This window comes from Oenanthe melanoleuca, chromosome 8 (assembly GCF_029582105.1).
Source record: "Oenanthe melanoleuca isolate GR-GAL-2019-014 chromosome 8, OMel1.0, whole genome shotgun sequence".
In the NCBI taxonomy this organism is placed as follows: Eukaryota; Metazoa; Chordata; class Aves; order Passeriformes; family Muscicapidae; genus Oenanthe; species Oenanthe melanoleuca.
Genome location: NC_079342.1, coordinates 1,528,769 through 1,548,212, shown reverse-complemented (window position 1 = coordinate 1,548,212; position 19,444 = coordinate 1,528,769). Strand labels below are relative to the sequence as shown.

General features: G+C 44.3%; 1 protein-coding gene across 3 annotated transcripts in view; it reads right to left on the bottom strand.

Moving 5' to 3' along the window:
- Positions 1 to 17,367, bottom strand: part of JAK1 (Janus kinase 1) — a 45,516-nt gene extending 28,149 nt beyond the window's left edge. Inside the window, exon 1 of one of the 3 annotated variants that reach the window (XM_056497803.1) lies at positions 17,166 to 17,367. The gene's annotated coding sequence lies outside the window, so the exon portion shown is untranslated. Of the gene's footprint in view, positions 1 to 8,463; positions 8,543 to 17,165 lie in introns of those variants that run through there. The other 2 variants (XM_056497802.1, XM_056497804.1) reach the window with 2 other exon arrangements.
- Positions 17,368 to 19,444: the final 2,077 nt, after the last annotated feature.

Here is a 19,444-nt window from a genome sequence, read left to right as displayed (position 1 = left end):
GGAGAACCAAAATTCCAGTAAGACAGAGGAGCAGCAAAACTCCTTTAGGATAGAGGAGCAGCAAAATTCCAGAACAAACTGAAATAGTGGCCCCTCTTACACTCAAGCTGCTTTCAAAAGAAATGTCACCCAGCTTTTAGATCCCTTCCAAAAGCCCCACAGAGGTTCTGACTACATGGTCAACATCCCCTGTGAGAAGGGCAGAGCACCTGAACCCCCAGATCTGGCAGTCATGTGCTTCCTGTGGTGGCTTTGCACTTTAGTAAGATTTTTTTGATGGTTTGCCTTTTTCTTTTTCTTTTTTTTTTTTTTTTTTTTTTTGCTTTTTTTAGGTATTTTTTTCTTTTTTTAATGTGGTGAGAAGACATTGTTAAAGTTCACTCTGAAGGGCTCACAGTTTAAAATGAGGCCCAAACAAAAACAAAACTTCACCACCTTTGTTCACCTGTTAAGAGCAAACCACCATCAAAAATATCCCCTAACCAAGAAACATTCCTGCATAAGAGTTGAAAACCACAAAATTTCACAATAAACTTAGTATTTACTATTGACATCAAGAGAAAACCCCTCTCTGCTGCTCTTTTATCAATTTAAAATCCTGCTCTAATGCTGGTAGTCCCCATCTGTATTTAGTCACAAAGGTGCACAAGTCAGGCTCAATGGAAAGTGAACAATTTGGACTTTTCCAACCCAAAAAATTCCCAGTTATTGGGAGTTATTGGGCTGCACTGGTGTGATGTACATTAAAAAAAAAATGTTTTCAGTTTAGCAAAGTGGGAGCAGAGTGAGCAGCTGAAGCACTTCATGGTAAAAAATGGACAGCCCAAGGAAGAACCAAAGGCCACTGAGACAATTTTTAATATAAGTGGGAAATACAGTTATTTATTGCCCATCTGTTGGGATAAACACACACTGCAATTTTTTTATTATTATTATAAACTAATCACCAGGGAACACCTGTATTCATGGCTGGCTGTAAAGACATTTTTCCCCCCTAGCCAGAGGAGTGGGACAATCAGTGAACTTGTCTGAACCAAAATGAGGTTTGCAAGTTCTCTGGCTGAGAAGGGATCTCACATCTGCACTCAACTCATCTCTTCAAACTGCAGATTCAAATCTGGGTGAGTGAACTCTCCCCCAGAAAATGCTTTGGTTTGCTTGCAGCTACTTTTCTATTTTCAGGCTTTAATGAATCCTCCTATTGCCTACTCTGAATTCTTATACTGCCACCTTCAAAAAGAGGAGCTGAGCCCCAAACACCACCTAGGAAAAGACAAAGAAGTGATGGGATTCAGATCTCCCCTTAAATTGTTTTTCTCTGATCCCAGCTGCAACAAAGATTGGGGAAAAAACCACTTTTAATTTCTCTTTTCTTCCCAAAAATCAAACTGGCAGAAAACATTGAAGCAGAAGAAGGCAATCAGTGAGAGCCAAAGGAAGCCTTTAGAAAGTTGTCTCAGTAAACAACTGGAGCTCTGCCAAAACCAGGATCCCTGTGCCTCCCTTTGGTGGCCAAAAGCAGAACTCTGGCTCCTCTGGGATGCTGAGGCCACTTTTCCCAAGGTTTCCCAGGGATTGTGCTGCAGCTGCTGCAGTTGGAGCCTTTTCTAACAGCCAGAGGAACACCCTGCTGTTTGTGCTATCAGTTTTATCTCCCTGTGTTTGAGCACAGCAGGCTCTGCCACCAGAGCAGGAAGGAACCTGTAAATCCAGTCCTGTCCTCCAGCACCACCCCTAGCAATCTTCACCTCTTCCAGACACCCTACACATCATTGCAGATTATTTTTTCTACCAATCATTTTCAGCCATGAATTTTCAGTGGCCAGTTTAACCGTGGGTGTTCTGGAGGAGCTGCTAAAATTCAGAGTTTGCTGGTGTGAGTCTCCTGTCAACCACGAGCTGTAGCCCAGCATCACCCTGGCAAGCAACCCAAATATTTACCCTCCATTCACTCAATCTCTTGGACAAATACACCCACTATTTTTAACTAACTGGCTAAATAGGAGTAAATTTGACATGTTTGCATCTGAGAATTGTGTCAACAGTGGTTCAAAGGTGGGGAGACACGTGAGTGGCATCAATGTACAATGATGAGCAGTGAGACTTTATTTTCCTTTCTTTGGGAATCCTGCTGGGTTATGGATTTGAAAATGTGTCCTGCAGCTTGCACAATTCTGCTGTCACTGAGGGTTTGGTCCCAGAAAGCCCAAAGCTGCCTTTGCACAGACTCTGCCACACTTCACACCTGGCAAAGATCTCACCCAACAGCAATTCCAGCCTGGCACCAACAACTTTCCTGCCCTAGAAAGCCTCACACCTCCTCCAGGTTAACAATCCAAATAAACTCTTTTATACAGTTCTGCTAGGGCTGAATCATCTTGTGTTTATTTACACTTCACTCACATCTCACTTTTTAGAAAACATTTACTTGTGGCAAATTAGAAATTTATAAAGCATTTCTGCAGTGGCTGCCTGTAAATCCAGGTGGTCTTTAACTCCAGATTCATCATCCTGTGAGGCTTATACCATGCAGGAAAGCTGAAAAAAAAAAACCCCAACTCTGAACATATACTTTTTTTCGGGAGTCAAAGTCAAAAATGATGAGAGGAATGTCAACTTCTACCTTTCAAGGAGTCTATCTGCATTCCCAGCACTGTCTGTGTATTATAAAAACTGACAGTAGCTCTATTTATTCTTTGGCCAAGAGCAGTTTCATCAAAATTTACAGCCAGTTAATTTTTTAGCCCAGTTCTGATTTGATTTCAGCTCTCCAGAAGCCCAAAGCAGCAGACACATCCCAGCTGCAGCTCTGCCTCCCTCTCCCAAGAGCAGCTTTGGATGCAGGATCATTTCCCTGCTGCTGGAGACATCTTTGGGCTCTGCTCTCCCAGGATCTGGGCCACAAAAGCCATGGGGCAGCCTCTGCTCCCAGAGCTGATAACAGGAGTTACCTCAGCTCCACAGTTCCACAGCTCCAGTTTATCCTAAAGAGATGCCTAAAGAGAGGCTGGGCAGAGTTAAAGGAATAAAGCAGGGATTTATTAAAAGCCATTCCAAGGATTCACCTTGGGCAGTGCAGGAGCCTGGCTGTGGCTCCACCCAAGATGGACCCAAGCCATGAATTCTCACATTTTTATCAGTTTGGGTCCATTCCCACCTTGGGGTTCACTGTCCAATCCCAGCTCCAGGCTCTGCAGTCCCACCCTCCCAGATTCTTTCCCCAGTTTTCTCTGTTTGCACTTTTTGGGGCTGGAGCTGCAGCATGTCCTTGGTTTTGGGCTGGACAAGGATTGTTTTGTGTGACTGAGCTGGGAGGAGAACTTGTAACATTTTGTATGAAATTCAGAGTTACACACAAATGCAGTGCAGAATCTGGAAATTATGAAAGCTAAAGCTCAAGGCATCACAACCACTCAACATCTGCTCTGCAGAGCTGTGACCCCACTCACCCTTCCCAGCTCTGGTGCCAACACTAAACTCAAGGAATTTGGTTGTGCAGCAGGGAAAGTTTGAAAAGAAAAGAAAACTGCAGAATTCCCAGCTCACAGCTACAATCCCTAACAGCAAATCCACGAGCCACTCTTGCACCTTCTCTGGTCCCAGGCCAGGCCCTCCCTCAGCAGCAGTAAACAGGAAGCCACCACTGAACTCAGTGACACAAAGGCACCCCAAGCAACCTGCTGGGCTTCCTCCAGCTGCAGGCACAGCTGGAACAGCTGGAACCAGGAGAGCAGCTCTGCCTGGCAAGGACAGAGCCAGGGCTGTGCCTCCCTGGCCACTGCAAACAAAAGTTGGGACTTGTTTATTCCATCGTGGCTAAAACCTCAGAATGTTTTATTCAGATATTAAACCATGGTCTTTCAGAGACAAGATTCCACCTGGTGAGGTCAAAAAAAACCTCCAGGTAGTACCAAGCTGCTCCTGCTGGTTTTAGAGTCCAATTTATCCCTGTAGGTCCAGAGGCAATCCTGTGAGCACCACACTGCAGCACTTGTGGAACCATCAGGTATAAGAATTATGCCCACTCTAAAAGCTGAAAAAAAAGCTTTTTCTGACCTTAAAAGCTCAGGGAAAAAAAAAAAAAACAAAAAAAAAACAAAAAAAAGACTGAGGCCATCACTTGTAATCAATTAAAGGAGCTGCAGCCATGGAAAGTGGCTTTAAGAGCTTACTCCAGCTCTTAACTACCTTTCCTGTAAAGAGCTTAGTACAGTAAATGTGAGTAAGCAAATATTAAAAATAGCTAAGCTGGGCCACTCTTGTTCAATGGCTTCTTGCACTGACTCAGATGGGGGTGACTCATCCCAAGGCTCATCCCAAATCCCTCTGGCCCTGACAGCTCCTGCTCCACACCCTGGCCACTCTCAGGAGCTCCAGGACAGAGGATCAGGGAAACAGCAGGAAAAATTCACCAGGATTTGCTCCTCCTTCTTTCAGCCTTCAAGGATCATTTTGGAAAAGGTCACACATGAGCTTATGCTACTGTCATCCAATATTAAAAAGGACTTGAAATTAGGGGTTGTCATGCTAAAATCATTCTCCAAAAGTTTAACAGGTAACTCCCAAACATTGAGAAAATAATTTCTTACCCTCTCCTCCGTAACTGTAGCCATGCTGAGCTACTGAGTTGCCCTCCAAAATATTGAATTACTGAGTTGCCCTCCAGAACACTGAATTACTGAGTTGCCCCCTAAGACACTGAATTACTGAGTTGCCCTCCAGAACACTGAATTACTGAGTTGCCCTATAAAATATTGAATTACTCAGTTACCCTCCAAAACACTGAATTACTGAGTTGCCCTATAAAATATTGAATTACAGAGTTGCCCCCTAAGACACTGAATTACTGAGTTGCCCTCCAAGATCACCCCCAGAAATCCCAATGCTGTGATCACAACTTTCTGAATGGAGGATCTCTGCCCTTTGTTGTTTGAACCCCACAAAAATCAGAAAAACCCCTCTTTGTCTTATTTACAGGAACTGGTGGTCACATTCAGGGAATTTCCACAGAGTTTAATTCGTAATTTTTAGACTTTGACTGTACATTCACCATGGAAACAGAAGACAACAGAAAAACCTTTAAAATAATCTTCATGACAAATGTAAAGTTTAATCAAGATTAATTATGCTAATCAGGTATCAGTAATACTAGACTATATATATTAGAGGTGGTAATATGTGATCCTGTATGTTTTATATACACAACCAGGTCTCCAGAATTATTTATGTGCTTAAAAATCATATAAACAAAGTCTTTGCCAGAATTGCAGTGATATTGACCAAATAATTAAATAATAAATAATTAAACTGTGATGCTCATGCCTTAAAAGAGATCCTAAAGAAATGGCAAAGGGAAGAAAAAAGAGAGGAAAGTGGTAGCACAGCAGAGTTAATGCTGCAATCATATAATTAATCCTCACATAAATCCTTCAGAAGTTATGCCAAGTTTTTATTGCATCTTCTTCTCTCACAGCCAAAACTAACAACAGTTTCTTCTGGGGTTGAGTGGCTTTTTTTTTTTTTTTTTTTTTTTTTTTTTTTTTTTTTTTTTTTTAATTTTTGACATCAAGGGAAAAAAAACAAAAACAAAACACAAGAGGAAAAATCCCAAAATCTTTAGGAACAACACTTCATATCTTATGGAAGTTGCTGATATTTCATTTGCACTACTCTATCAGGTACCTATGAATGAATTATTAATTTTTTCTCTCCATTAAATTGTGACAGTCATAAAAAAATACCATTTTCTGATTTTTTTTTTTTCCCAGAAAAAGCACAACATCACCAATTTGGGTGAAGTTTTCACCTAAACTCAGAAAAAAGAGAAGACAGATAAACATTAAGCCCAGACTAACCCAATTATAAACTATTAAAACCAATTTTTCTCTGTCCCAAATGAACAAAACCCAGCAGCAACAAAGTCCCAGCTCAAACTGTCAAGTCACAAAAACAGGAACTGGGCTCTAGAACTGGGGTTTTGTATTTCCCCTTTTGAACTTGATACCAGAACTAACAGCACATTTTGTGCCTCAGAGACCATGAGACACGAAATTTTCTGAATTTTTTGTTTTTTGGAGGGGGGAGGGTAAATTTAGAATTCATTATTTGTTGCAAAAATTTGGTTTTAATTTTAACTGAGCTGTGAGTGTAGCTTCACACCCCTCCCCTCTGGATTTTTTTTTATATTGCTACAAATGAAATATTCTAAATATTTAATTGCAGTGGGCAGCACTTCTACAAATTCCACTGTAAAGCACATGGAATCCTGGAGAAAATGAGAAATAAAAGCAGAAGGTGGCCTGTGCATGCACAGAACTGAGGACATCACAACCCTTATCTGCTTAAAAATTGTATAAACCAAAGTCTTTGCCAGAATTGCAATGATATTGTCCCAATAATTAAATAATAAATAATTTGTGATGCTCATGCCTTAAAAGAGATCATAAAGAAAAGCAAAAGGGAAGAAAAGAGAGAGGCTTTCAGCTCTAAATTCTCTTCTCCACAAAGAACTTTTTTAATTTTTCTGGCCTTAAAAACAACTCAAAAGTTGAATTGCAGGAATTTGAACAACAAAACCTCCAATTTCATCTTGTTGTTGGTTCATCCCTTACAAAAAGCAGCAATCCCACATCAGGCATTTCCATAATTCACAGAAACCTCTGGATTTTTGGGAGGTTCAGAAACCACTGTCCTGTCACTGTAATTACCAGAGCATTGTTATCCCATGAGAACTGCCTCAAAATGCATCAGCACTTAAAAAAAAAAAAAAATTTAAAATTTTTTAAAAAATCATAATCTTGAATAGCATCAGAATTCAAAGATCTGAGAGAATATTTTAGTAGACATTAAATAAATATCAGGGACATGAAGCAGATCTCTGTGTTGAAAGGTAAATCAGAAACTTCAGAAAAAACTCACAGAAATCTGTTTTAGGAAAAAAATAAATTAAAAAATCTGTAATTCCTGCAGTAACTTGGATGTATCAACCCTCCAGCACATTTCTTAAGGAATTTGAGAATTACCATATGCACCCCACAAAGGGCAAATACCTGATTTTCAAATCAAAATATTGCCCTGGGTGTCACAATCTGGAAATCTGGCCACAACCAAGCTGCATTTCTGCCTTGGTATTTATGTCAAATTGGTTCATTTCTCAAATGGAAATTCACATAAATTAAATTTAGCCAGCAATAAAAAAAGCCAACATTTATTTTTATGTATGTGGCTTTTGTGCACACACAGTGGTTATCTTTATATAAAATATTATTTGCAATTAAAAAACACCTGCTGCATCTCTGCACACAATTCCAGCCACATCTTTCCATGTAAAGAGAAAAAAGGAATCATTTTCCTCATTCTTACAGGGAAATAAACTCAACAAATGCCTCAGTGCACAGTCTATTTTTGTCCCCCTTCAGTGCTCACTGTACAATTCATCCCTGATGAAAATCTGACATTTTAGTGGAACAAGACATGCAGAAAACATTCTCATGAGCAAATTCACCTGAATTTACACAGAAAACTCCATAATCCTGTTCTACAGGAGGAGAATTCAATTTCCAAAAATTGAAATTTGCATGGCACTATTTCCTCATCAATCAGAGCCAGGAAAATTAATCCCACTTAGAACACTTGCTCTGTACATTTTTATTTTGGTGATATTAAAAGCCTTGGTTTATTAAGTGTTAAACACTCCAGAAATACCATCCCACTTCTTACTTCTGTCTCAAGAAATCCAGAGCTAATGGACTGTGACCAGGAGTCACTGAAATCAGGGCAAAGGACTTTTTTAGGCTGCTTTAAACTCTGTTTTCTGCCAGTTTTCATCACATGCTTGGCCTGGAATGAGGGAATGGTTTGGATTGGGAAGGACCCATCTCATTCCATGGGCAGGGGCACCTTCCCCAAACGAAAAATGCCTCTGGAAAAGGCACCCTGCCATTTCAGCTGGGAATGATGAAAGTTTAATTGAGAATTCCAGAAGCCAAAGCCACAATTTTCAAATCTTGTGAATTCTTTGCTGTTCTATTCTAACACAAGAGCAAACAGATGGGGCAAGGGAGGAAAATTCCAGATATTTCAAGAACAGCCATTCCTTGCTAGTTATCAATAGGACTGAAACACACACATTTAATCTGGCAATAAATCCAATTATAAGTTAAAAATGGATGTCTGAGGTGTTACTTGTATTAAAAATTATTTATTACTAAAGTGCTACATGAAAGATGTTCCTGCCTCTTCATGAGAGGACTGGTGTGCAAATATTTATTTTCTTAAGCATAAGATGACATTTTGTCTTACTAAAAACACATCTTGATGAAATTACAATTTTTCTCTTCCTAAAGCCAGAGCCTTTGACTTAGAACAAGACCACAGCCACAAAATGAAAGAGGAAAGAACACAATTATTGCATAATTATTGGCCTGAGCCCCCCATTATTCATGCTCACAGATAAAAACTCACCCTATTTTATACTTTTAGGTCCCAGCTCCAGGAAATGATCAGTATCAAATGCAAATGGAAGCAGGAAGACAAACCTGAGCTGGAAACTGAGCGAATGATGTGAGGCTCAGCAGGAAAACTCCAACCACAGCCAACTCCTCAACACAATTCTGAGTCACCAGTTCTGCTGAAGAGCACCCATCACCCTGGGTTCCTCCACAGCAGCCAGGTCAGATTCCCAAAAAGGAACTTTTCCTTCCTATCCCCATTTTCATGCTCACCCCAACTCTGGATGAGGCTGAGACAAATGGGGGAAAAGGGAATTATCCCATTTTAGCCCATTTTATGCTGATGGAGCAGAGTCCTTGCTCTAAACCCTTAAAAGTCTGATTCAAAACTAAATCCTAAAAAATTAAGCTCTATTAACACAGAGATATAACATATAAAGCTGCTTCTTTGGTTAGGCCTTAACTAATTAAACATTTCCCTTTCAGGCTGTGCCCTCTCAATGAGTACAGACATGTAGAAAAGTTTTACAGGGCCATCAATGTGTATTTGTTCAAAAGATAAGGATCATTCTGTCAGTATTCCCTGCTAATTAACCACACCCAACTTTCCCTGTCTCTGGAACTGAGCAACACCAGGTTTTAATAAATAATTATCTTGAAATGGCCTGGGAAAGCTGCTCATCTCCACTGATTTTGAAAACTACTAATATTGAACAGAGATTTTTTTTTTAAAGGATAACCTGGTGATTAGAACATCCCCTAAAACATTTCTAAAATTGCTGTGGCTGTGAGCAGATGTACACCAGAGACTGGTGAAGGTGTCCCTGCTTTACTGGTGGCTGTCAGAGTTTATTGCTCAAAACAAGGAATTGTGCCACCCAGCAGAGCAGGGATGGGACACTTGGAGTGATCATGTGCACATCTGCCAGCTGGCCTGGCCCTAAATGCAGAACTACTGCAGATTAAAGAGCTTCCAAAATGTGAGCTGAAATAGGCAGTAAATCTCCTTTTCCCTGGTTTTGGCTGGAAAATGTTGTGGTTTTAACAAAAACCTTTGCAATATCAGCAAAATTATCAGGGAGAGTGGTTTGCATCTGAGCTGTGTTTCAAAGGCTGAACTCGCCACAGAGCTTGGAGAAATCCAGTTTTTTATGTAATAATCTCAGTGATGGGCAGCGATTTGTGTGTGTTCTTTTACAGAACTCAGGGGCCAAAAGGGAGTCAGCAGTGTGCACACAAACAAGCACAGCAATTTCACTGCTAATTAAACTTCATCAAGCACTTAAGGAACAAGGACACAGCAGATCAAACAAGTCCTGAGGAGTTTGTTCATGGGACAAAGCAGGAAACAGAATCAATGAGGGGCTGTCAAGAGGTGAAGGATACAGATTTATAGGCTGGCAGCTCCTGCCCTGGTCATATAAAATTAATATTTCAAGTACAGAGAGAGAGGGAGGTTCCATAGGGATGGGAAATGATGCACAGACAGCACCAGCTCCAGGCTGTGCTGCAGGTGTGGGGAGAATTCTGTGCACAGTTCTGTGCACAATTATTCTGTGAACAATCCTGTAAACAATTCCTCTGTACACAGTTATTCTGTGAACAATCATTCTGTGAACATTTCTATGCACAATTTTTCTTTGAACAATTCTGTGCACAATTGTGTGCACAATTCCTCTGTACACAGCTATTCTGTGAACAATTCTGTAAACAATTCTGTAAACAATTCCTCTGTACACAGTTATTCTGTGAACAATTCTGTGCACAATTACTCTGTGAACAATTCTGTGCACAATTATTCTGCAAACAATTATTCTGTGCCCAATTATTCTGTGAACAATTCTATGCACAATTATTCTGTGCCTGACTGAGCTAAACTGCTCCACCTCAACTCAGCTTGATGTTCCCCACCCAGGATCTTCCCAAGTTCTCACAGAGCTGATAGAAACCACAGCCCCAAGGATGCCCCTCCTGCCTCACACACACCACAAGCCAAGAGAAACAGATTTCTTTTTTCACTTAATTCAACAGCAAACTCCAAAGAACACGGTGTGACTAAACCTGGAGGTGGCACCCTGGAACTGGGAGGTAAACATCCCAACAAAGGGTGAAGAGTTAATCACACAGTTAATCTGATCAGCACCTCAGCTTTAGGTGCTTTAAGTCTGTGCTGGCACAGAGCTCTCAGGATTTAAAAGGTGCCTTCTTCCTAAGCCCAGCCTGTTTGCTGATGTATCTTGCTTATATATCTGGAGCCTGGCTGAGTTGTCAGTCACATGTGCAGGAAGCTGTAAGGACTGTAAAACCCACAGGATTTTTTTTTTAACTTGGCAGAAGATTGCTGTTGTGTGGTAAAAATGCAGCTTTAAGCCAGTCCCTGTATGGCCTCTCACTTACCCTGTGGGGCTCTGACATCCAAACCAAAGCCAGGCTCTCCCCTGCCAATCAACCCCACAACTACAAGGAAGTTCTTCAAGGTCATGAATTTCTCCTGAAGCAATTGTTGGTGTAGAATAACAAGTTGGTTTTTTCCACGTGGTAAAACAAAGGCTTCCAGGGGAGAATTCCACTTGGGAAAGCTCAATTTGCATCTCCATGGGGTTTGTTCTGTATCATTGATTAACAACCTCGGTGTTCCCCCCAGGACAACTAACACGAGTTTCCTTGGCAATGAATTGTCATGATCCTACCAAAAATCAGAGATCACAGAGGTTCCTTGTCTCTGATCAAGAACTCTTGACTATCCCTTGTCTTTAGAGCCTGGAGTTAAGGGACTTCTACAAATCAATGCCCAAGTCAAATAAAAGACATTTAAGCCAAGCCCTGAGGTTTCTAATAAAAGAGCTACAAGGTTCTAACTCCATTACAACCTGCAGAGCCCAAGGAGACTTTTCCATCAGGAACACTGGAAGGTGGCAGGTGCTAAATCTGGGAATTGCAGATGTCACTCCATTACCAAAATCAAATGCACCTTTCAGCTTGAGTATTAAGGCCAAGAAAGTAGAGTAGAAGAAAAAAAAAAAATAGAATTTAATATAAATGCAATACAAATCAAGAGCAGGAAAGAGCAAAGAGGCAAACAGTGAATTTGTAATTACTTTTTTTTTCCAGAGGGAGGGTAATTCCTGCAGCACACAGTGACAGAGGGTGACAACAGGCTGACACCAAGGTGTGATAAACACAGCTCAGGCTCCCTGACCTCTGGTCCTTTATGAACTTTTAAACTCTCAGCCCCAGCAATTTCAAAATTATCAGTGCCTGTTTTGCTGTACTTTGAGGAAAAGTGAAATAAGAGGTGTCCAGGAAGTGAAAGGTTATTTCTTGTGCATCCTCAGTAAACATGAAACACTGAGTGCACAAGAAAACATCACACAGAGTGACCTGCAAATGCCACCTTCCAGCTGCTCTGGGTGCAGAACCTCAGCACTGAGGGTGAGGCTTTTTTCCCCCTTTTTTTCCATGCAGGAGGTCACCAGCTTGAGAGAAGAGGTGAGAGTTTGATATCCTGGAGACAAGAAAAACAACTCATGCAAAATAGATTTAAATACAAAAAACTGAGCCTAATGCAGCACTTAAGGTGGTACCTTTAATATGCCCTACAACTAATTTATCTTCCTGAAAAGGAAAAAAATCCAAACAGAACAACCCACAAAAATAAAAAAAACATGCTTTGCATTTGTTATCATACTTCAGTAAAATCCAGGGGCAAGCAGAGCCAGGTATTTATGGATGGCAAGCACCAGGAAGTCATTTAGACTGCCCAAGTGCCAAGGTTTTTAAGGTTTGTTTTGTTTAATGTATCTCTCTGTGCTGCTGGTGGCTCAAAATGAACATAAAAGTCACCTCTGCCAAATTCATTTCCTGAAAATCTGAGTCCATACACAAACAAATTGTGTTCCCTCTCCTCCCTCCTGTCCCAGTCATGGATTGAGCACTGTCTGCTCCATTTCCCTCACTAAAAAAAAAAAAAAAAAAAAGTGGAAGGTTTAGATCTATCCTTTTCCTGACAAACAAGGTGTTAAGGGTTTTTCCCACATTTCCTAAGTTGAACAACAATTTTTTTTCCTGTTCCAAATGACATTAGTCAATATTAGCTCAGTGCCAGCTTCCAGCCAGGAAAATGAAGTGCTTTCAAGGATCTGAAGTGAAAGACCAATAAATTCATTTTGAGAAAATATGCACCACATTGAAGGGTTATTATTAAGAGTGCCACTAATACAATTCAATATTTCAATATCCTGCTAAACTCCAGCTGGGCCCCCTGATGAGAAAGACAAATTCCACTCAATCTTGGAATAGCTGGAAGAGACAGGAAGCACTCAAGGAAGTCTAAACAGCACTTGGAGTCCAAAACTGCTAAAACTTTGAATTATATTCATTTCTGGGGTCTTAACAAGCCAAAGCTCCTCTCAGATCCATTCTATAAACTAGGGAGGAATGTGCAAATTCCCTTTAGGAGATTTCTCCTGGAAGGAGGAAAAGCAGTTGTCAGATTTTGTGTTCAAAGGGAATTATGCCTTTGGGAACTGGGGCCAAACTCCTGACTCAGAGTAAATCCCACATGCTTCAAAATTCAGAGAATACTGCATTAAACACTGGATTAACTCCCTTTATTAGCAGAGCCTCCCTTATGCAGCAGGCCTGCTTCAAAGGAGCAGCAGCAAAATCTATCATAAAGCAAAGCTACCAGATAAATGGATTTATGACAGCTGAGTTTCCCAAAGCCAATCCTCTTGTCAAGGCTCCTTCTTGCTATTTCCAGAGAAGTGTTTGCAACCAGATCCAAGCAGGACCAACAGCAACACCAAACCACTTTAATGTGACAATTTTCCTACTCTCTGCTTATTTCCACCTTACTCTGCAGGTTGATTCCTCCTCAGACAAAAATTCATTTTTTCTCTCAGACAAAAACTCTCCACAGTTCAGGATAATGCATAAATCCTCTGCTTTTCCCTCAACTTCCAGTTCTTTTCCTTTATTTCCTAGATTATCTTTTACATCCCAAAGGGGGGAGAAGAAAATCTAGAGTAAGCTCAACAGAATAATTTTATGTGCCAGCAGTTTTAAGGCATGATCACAATCACATCAATACCACTGTTATCAAACCTCCCACACTGTGTAAAAGGCATTATTGATATGCAGAGTAACTGCTCCAGACTTTACTTTTCCATGTCGAGACTGCTCTCCCAGTTTCCTGTAGCTCAATTTTTCTCTCAGTTATGCAACTTATGTTACATTTATATAACCAGTTCAAGGAAAAAAAACAAAGCCAAGAATTACTCCAGCTAGCAAACCTATTTGCAGTTTTAAAAACCCCTTCAGCATGAAAGAAAATGGTCAGGGCATGTTCCTTAAAAATCCACCTGCCTGCAACAGGCCAGGACATTAAAACCACTCAACTGTACTTCCTCCTCTCCACTTTCAGTCAAGAGAAATTGCAGCCATTTTGCCCAAGAAAACGATCAGCAACTTCTTCTTCCAGCAGTTTTCAGCACTGTTTCAGCTTTTTGGAAGGATCAAAAGCAAATCCTGGATGGGAGCCCCAAAGTGCTGCTAAAGAAATCAAGTGAGAGAACAACCCCCTTCATCTGTCACTTCATGTCCTGCATAGAAACTACAGCACGACATGGAAGTGGCAATTTAGCTGCCAAAACCCCAAAATGCTGATTTTTTTTTTTTTTTTAAGGCTCCATTTTCCTTCTTGATGAGGTTCAAGCATTTCTTTCTAACCCTGCCAGCAAAACTGAGCAGTATCAGCCATGAAAAGCTTTATTGCAGACAGGCTTTCAGCATTAACTGCCTGAATTATGTGCTTGAACTGTAAAAGCCATTTTCTATCAATTTAGCAAGTGTTTGCCATCACCAATACCTGAAACCTAATTGCATTTTGAGTGCTTCAAAGATCTGGAGCAACTCTGAATGTGTTTACAGGAATAATGCCTGAATTGCAAACTGCTAGCCAGGCTGAAAAAGAACAACGTGAATATTGCCAGTTTTTCACCCAGAAGAAAACATTTTATCATTTTTAATTGCTGTTGGACACGAGACAAATCAGGAACGAGCCCCAGCTCGGTGCTCCCTCCATAATCTGGCTTCTCAAGCTCCTTTCTGGGTCAGGAATTCTCACAACAAGCCTTTTCACACCTCGATAAAACCAGTCCTAAGGGTTTGCTTTTATGTGTGAAAGCTTTGGCCTCTCCAAACAATGCAAACACCTTCCTCTTTATGGAATCAGAGCAGCTCTTTCTGCTGCAATTCACACCCAACACAAGGATTATCTGTCTGGGTGCTGGATTTTGAAGCTCCCTTCCTCATTTTGAGCCTCTTCCTCATGCCAGATCAGGCATTAGAAAGTGTCAAGGCACCTGAGGCCAGTCCTGTTGAAGAAAAAGATGTTTCACCTCCAAATCCAGGGAGCAGGGGGAGGTATGTGGTGGGAAAGAGGTGAAGCTGTCAGGATGCTACCTGTGAAAACAGATTTTTCCCCTCCACACAAAAAAGGGAAGCTGATTTCTTTGAATTCTGTCTTTATTTGCAAGACTAAACCACTACAGAAATGTCTGTCTAAACTTCCTGAATTTATATCACTTGTAAGAACCCTGCCTTACTTCCAGCCACGAAGAGGTAAGGCAAAAGAATTAAACTAACTCGAAATTGCAGACTCTGTCTGACCAAGGGAAAAATGAGTTTAAAAGGAATATTGATTTTACCCCTGAGTGATGTTCAGGTGCACTTCACCTTTCTGCTTTGCAGCTGACACAGGTTTGCTTTTCAAAGCTTTTGCATTAAATATTCCTGATTGTTTATTAACTAAAATCACTGAACAGACGATTTGAACATACAGAAACAGTTCAACATTTACAGAAGCTACCTCTCAAAAAAGGGGCACTTTGCAATTAATTCTGAGCTCACAACCTTCCAGGAGTTCACAAACTTAAAAACTGTTTCTATTTTGTGTTTATATTCTTGTGCAAGTTTAAACCCATTCACCCTGGCTTTTTACAAGCTTTCCACATCACCTTTCCCAAAGGCCAGAGATACACTGTACCACCGGGCTTTGGGACAGCTTGCAGATACTGTGACACTTCGATAAATAACATATTTAACAACTCAATCACTATAAATGGACTGACAAAACTATTTGTAGCATCTGCCCGCGATGACAAACTTTGAACATCTCAAGGCTGACGGGTTTGCTGGCACAGCCAGAGCAGCATGTCCTGAGCTGGCCCCGCATTTCAAAGCACCTGTCTTGGTATCACCTAACACAGACCCAGATCAAGGTGCAACTTCCTGTGTGTTTTAAAAACAAGTGCCAGGAGGAAATGCCTCCCAGTCCCCTTATAAGGGCAAAACTGAACTTAATACAGAGCTCCAGGAGCTGAATAAAGCAGTACCAAAGTACATCCACTCCACTGGGAAATAAAACTCCAGGGAATCTTCCCCAAGCAAAGCTGGGTTCACTGGAGTTTAGTTTAAACACTGACACGGCTTGGAATTAGTTCCATCTGCCTCCCCCAATAAAAGAATCACAAAAAAAAAAAAAAAAAAAAAAAAATCCCCAAGTTTTCTTGCACTGTGCATTCTAGACATGCCTCAAAACATGATTTCTCATTGCTAATCCCTTAGACAGACACTGCATCCTCCCAAGCACAGGGTCAGTGTGTTTGAACAGGGCTGGATCCATCTTCTCCTGCCACACTGAGCCACTGCTGAGTTGTCTTTCTACCTCAACCCACATTATTAGCAGCAGGCCTGATGTGCTTCAGACCTGTCCAGGTTCTCCTCATACACAGATTTTTAAAATCCCAATTCAACACGATTACAGAAACACAGATTGGTTCGGAAGATCGATTTTGTTCTGATTCCCTGCCCATTACCCAACACAGAGCAGAATTATGTTTTAGGCATCAGGAGAAGGTGCACAGCCAGCACACCTTGCCTGTCAGGTTCCCTGCTCTGCATCCCCGCGTGTCCTTCGGAGTGATGGACACCCAGCCACAGGTGAGCAGCCACGGCTGTCACCTGCCTCCCGTGGGGGAAGGGGATGGAAGATGTCCCCAGGTGTCCCTGTGCCTTACAGAGAACAGCTCTGTGCCAGACCGACAGCTGGACACCATCAACAGCCCCAAGGCCGCCGCCTGCCCGGGAGCGGAAGGCAGCGGGATCTCCCCGGCACAGCGAGCTCACCCACGGGCTCCGGGGGCTTTTTAACTCCTCCAAACCCACCGGCGGCCAGAACCGGAGCTTTTCATGCCGTTCCTCCTGCCGCCGACCTGGGGCCGAAACGCGGCTCTGACAGCCCCGGGTTAGGGACACCTCTATCCGCACCCTGTCGGCCAGAGGGGACACAGCGGTGCCGCACCCCTCGGTCAGGGCACCGCGGAGGTTCCGCACCGGGGCACCGGCCCCTCATGGCTGAGGGCACCAAGGAGGTTCCGCACCGGGGCACCGGCCCCTCATGGCTGAGGGCACCGCGGAGGTTCCGCACCGGGGCACCGGCCCCTCATGGCTGAAGGCACCGGCCCCTCTCGGCTCAGGGCACCGAGCAGGTTCCGCACCCGGGGAATCAGCCCCTCTCGGCTGAGGGCAGCCCGGGCGCGGCCGCCGGGAGAGCCCCACGCCGCCCCCGCGGAGCCTCCCCGGCACCGGCGCCCGCACGGCCCGCACGGCCCGCACCGCCCTCCCGGCTCCCCCACAGCCGGCCCCACTCACCGCTGCCGAGGTGCCCGGCGGGGCGGCACGGCCCCGCGGGGCGGCCCGGGGCGCTCGGTGCGGGCTGGCCGGGCGGTGCGGACGCGGTGCGGACACGGCAGAGCCCGGGCCGGGAGCGGCACAGTGCGGGCCGGCCCGCAGCGCTCGGCGGCGGCGGAGAACGGAGGGCGGCGGTCCCGGCGCGGCGCAGGCCTCAGCGGAGCATGCGCGGGCCGCGCGCCCGGGCCCGCCCCGGGGAGGCGCCTGGGCCCGGCCGAGGCACCGAGAGAACGGAACCGGCCCGGCTGTGGGAACGGCCCTTCCAACCCGAACCGGGGTTCTGTGCTCACCTCTAGCACGGCTCGGGACGGACCCGGCCCGGCTGTGGGAACGGCCCTTCCAATCCAGCCGGGATTGGTTCTGTGCCCGCCCCTGGCACGGCTCGGGACGGAACCGGCCCGGCTGTGGGAACGGCCCTTCCAACCCGAACTGGGATCGATTCTGTGCTCACCTCTAGCATGGCTCGGGATAGAACCGGCTCGGCTGTGGGAACGGCCCTTCCAATCCAGCCGGGATTGGTTCTGTGCTCACCTCTAGCATGGCTCGGGATAGAACCGGCCCGGCTGTGGGGACGGCCCTTCCAACCCGAACCGGGATTCTGTGCTCACCTCTAGCACGGCTCGGGACGGAACCGGCCCGGCTGTGGGGACGGCCCTTCCAACCCGAACTGGGATCGATTCTGTGCTCGCCTCTAGCACGGCTCGGGACGGACCCGGCTCGGCTGTGGGAACGGCCCTTCCAACCCGAACCGGGGTTCTGTGCTCACCTCTAGCATGGCTCGGGACGGACCCGGCCCGGCTGTGGGAACGGCCCTTCCAATCCAGCCGGGATTGGTTCTGTGCTCGCCTCTAGCACGGCTCGGGACGGAACCGGCCCGGCTGTGGGGACGGCCCTTCCAACCCGAACTGAGATCGATTCTGTGCTCGCCTCTGTCATTGCTCGGGATGGGACTGGTCTAGCTGTGGGAACAGCCCCTTCCAACCCGAACTGAGATCGATTCTGTGCTCGCCTCTGTCATTGCTCGGGATGGGACTGGTCTAGCTGTGGGAACAGCCCCTTCCAACCCAGCCGGGCCGGGGCTCTGTGCTCGCCTCTGTCATGTCTCAGACAGTGCCAAGTTGCGGGTTCTTCCCCACCCCGGTGCCGAGGCTGCTCCTGTCACATCCGCAGATGCCCGGAGTTTGTCATGGTGCGGTTTGAATTAGAGAATTAGGGAATCACAGAATCACTGAGATTGGAAAAGCCCTCCAAGAGCATCGAGTCCAAGCAGCCACTCAGCCCTTCCTTAAACACCTCCAGGGATGGGCACTCCAAACCTCCCTGGCAGCCTCTGCCAAGGAGAAATTCCTCCTGATGTCCAAACTAAACCAGTTTTGGCACAGTTTAGGATCATCTCCTCTTGTCCTATTGCTGATTACAGAATAGACCGAACCCCACCTGGTTATAACCTCCTGTCAGGTGTGTTTGCATCATCTGTTACAAACCCACAATCTCATTTCCATTCTCACACCGATGTGAACGAGCCAGTGTAAACAACTCCCTGAAATGAGATGCTCACAATCCTCCCATCTGCATAGAAAAGAAACCGGTTTCTTCACTGCGGTTTCAAACTCTTGTCAAAGTCACAGGAAACGGCACAAGTGGAAGTAAAACGAGTGAGAAAATGATTCAGTTCAATGAAATCATTCGCCCCTGCTTCCCACACACCACACGTAACTGGCATTTTCTTCTTACAGAAGAGTAAATCTGCTGCTGCCTTTTGGGGGAATTGTCCTAAAAGATGAATAGGTCATTAAAAACCTCATTCTGATAAAAGTTTCCCCTCTGTGTAACTCAGACTAAGCACACTGACATCATTTTATCACGGTTTTCTCGCGTGTGGCAGCACCAGGTGTGAAAGGCCCCTCGCTGTTCTGAAGTGTTTACACAGCACTGCCCTTGCTGTGCCCCAGCAATCCCGAGTTTTTCTTCTTTTCTCCAGGAAATGGATCTGGGAGCAGCTGGGAGTGCTGATGGTCTGGGAGTGCACATGTCCAGCTGGTTGTAATTTATCAACTAGAGAAATAATCTTTGATTCAGTTTTCCCCCTCTTCCAAGAGGAATAAACCCTGCCCTTCCCCACCTGTTTCCACAGCTGGCAGGGAAGCAGCAGGATTTGGATGATTTTGGATGATTTTGCAGAATTTGGATGATTTTGCATTTAACCATGTTAACCTTTTTCCTCAGCTGCATGCCCACTG